Raw genomic sequence first — 2,543 nt, forward strand, 5'->3', positions numbered from 1 at the left:
AAAAAAAAAACACAGTCTATCTGTCTCTCTGTTTTATTCAGAAATTGTTCTCTCTATTACCATAGTTGGTTTTCCAAGGAAGCATAAGCAAAATGACAAGATTTTTATGAGGAAGGAGCCCACCAATTCCTCTAGGCTCCATGCACACCCCCAGGTAGTAGACATATTCACAAGAGCCAATTGGATGAACTTTTTTGAGAAATTCCAAGGGTTTGATGAGGAAATTGCTCAAGAATTTTTCCACTCTTTGGTCCCTCACTCCAGAACACATGCCGCTATCATCTTTAGGGGCCTTTCCATGGAGATAACCCCTGAATTTATCAGTATGGTCACCAGCCTTCCTCTTAGGTTGCCTTGGAGTAAGGATGAAAAGCCAATTGGCCAGGCTGCCAAGAAAAACTTCTTCCAAAATAGTGAAACCCCTGTAGAAGATAAGAATGGCATAAGAGCTAGCATACCATACCCTTGGGATGAGGTTAGCTATCAAATAACCAAGTATATTTCCTATGAGGGGAGGTATAGCATTGTCTATGGTTACCACTTTAGAATCATGCATGAATTAAGGTATGGCATGGACACTCCAACCCCTCAGAAGCTCAACATCCCTTACTTCCTCCTGCAGTCCCTCATTGACTCCGGTACTAAAGTAAAAGGAGTAAATCCAGACGAGCTAGCTCAGCATGGGTTAATCAAAATTTTAGTGGAAGAAGCACTCCATACATTTACAATCCCCATAGCATGGGAAATTTTTTGAATCATGACTATTGAAGATGACATAAAGGCCCTGACCTATGATATTAGCCCTACTGGTAGTGAGGAGGAAAAGAAGAAAGGGGGAGAATGAGAAGAAACTGGTGATTTAGAGGAACAAGAAGGGAAGAAGAAAGAAACCAAAAGAGAGAAGGAGAAAACATAGCAAGAAAAGATAGAAACAGAGACAGAAGGAGGAAAAGGTACAAAAAAGATAGAAGTGGCTCCTGAGACCCTAGAAAGAGAGTCAACAACTGCTCTCACTTCCCTCAACACAGCAATTAAGCCAAAAAAAAGAGGAAGAGGCGGACCTCAATGTATTTTAGGGCTAGGAAGAGCACAAGGATCAAAACAGGGAAACCCCAACCTTCTTCTAAAGTGCCAATTGTTATTGAAGATTCACCCTCTGCCCAAGGAAAAGAATCCTCATCGAAGGCACCTATCACTTATGAAAGGGGGACTCCTAGATCTCCCACATGGAAAGAAAAAGAAGAACTACAGGACTAAAGAAAAACTCTACAGGAGGTGCAAATTATTCTACAGGAGACCCTGCCAAAACTACAGGAGACCGAAAAATTTGGAAAAAGGGTAGAATTACAGTCACGGGGAAAGGCGGAAGCAACATAGGCATAAGAACCTGATCCCCAGCCTAGTTTTAGCTCTTACTACAATCTTCTTGAGGGGGGAAGTATCATTCCACAAAAATTTGCAACTCCACCATTTTTGAATTGAAGAAAGAAAGAATAAGGACCTATAGGTGGCTGCAAATAGAAAAATCCAAAGGAGTTGAGGATATTGGCCATATGGAGAACAAGCTCAGAGAAATGGGTAGAGAGTTAAGTGCTATCAAACACAGAGAAGCAGTTGCAAGAAGCCAACTTGAAACAGAAAATGCATCGCTAAGGAGGCAACTGCAAGAGAAAGAGACCAAACTAGCATGCATGGCCAATTGGTCCATGGAGGCATTGCAACATAAGAAACCAAAAAAATCCTATGGCCTATATCTCAAGGACCAATGGTTTCAATTTCAGGTAAAGACTTTGTCACAAAGACGCACCATGGATTTCGAAGATTACAGGCAATTTATGGACCTGTGTGACCAAAGAACATCAGAAGATAAGACAAAGATGGCAGAATTCTACCTGCATAATATGGCCCTCACAGACATGAATGTGTGGGACCCCAATGCTAGGCTCGGGGACCTGCAAGTAATGGCCATGGCCTCATGGATGAACCATGAAGAGTTAAGGGTAGCAGAAATAAGAAGGTTGATGATAAAGGAGCAGAATGAGCCATTAATCATCAGAGCTGAGCCATCAGACCCCATGGCCCTCATTAGCACACATAACCTGCTTGCACATAATCCTCATATTGCACCTAGATATATCAGTGACCAAGCACAAGCCATTACACATTTTGAGGATATGGAAAGACTACTAGGGGATGACTGTGTACATGCCTATATGAGGAAATGGAATACCTTACCACACAGTCTGCAGATCAGGGAATATCATTCCCCAATGAGGATGAGGGAGGCATTAAGGAGAGTGCCCATGTAAAAGCACTCCATGCAGAGGTTAAAGGTCAGTTGTATTGGCCTAAAATTGAGTCCCCCACTACTACTAGGCATGCTGGAAGGCAGAAAAGAAGGAGAAGAGCAACAAGAGTGGGAAGAGGTAGACAGGAAGGCAGGATTATATGACAAGAAAGAGGAGACCACATCAGAAGAATGGGATGCTAGGGAGGCCACCAGGGCCATAAAAGATGAGGAGATGGACTAAGTTGCTCATAGG

This window comes from Pinus tabuliformis, chromosome 9 (genome assembly GCF_031772625.1).
Source record: "Pinus tabuliformis cultivar Carrire ecotype Pingquan chromosome 9, CPIR1, whole genome shotgun sequence".
In the NCBI taxonomy this organism is placed as follows: Eukaryota; Viridiplantae; Streptophyta; class Pinopsida; order Pinales; family Pinaceae; genus Pinus; species Pinus tabuliformis.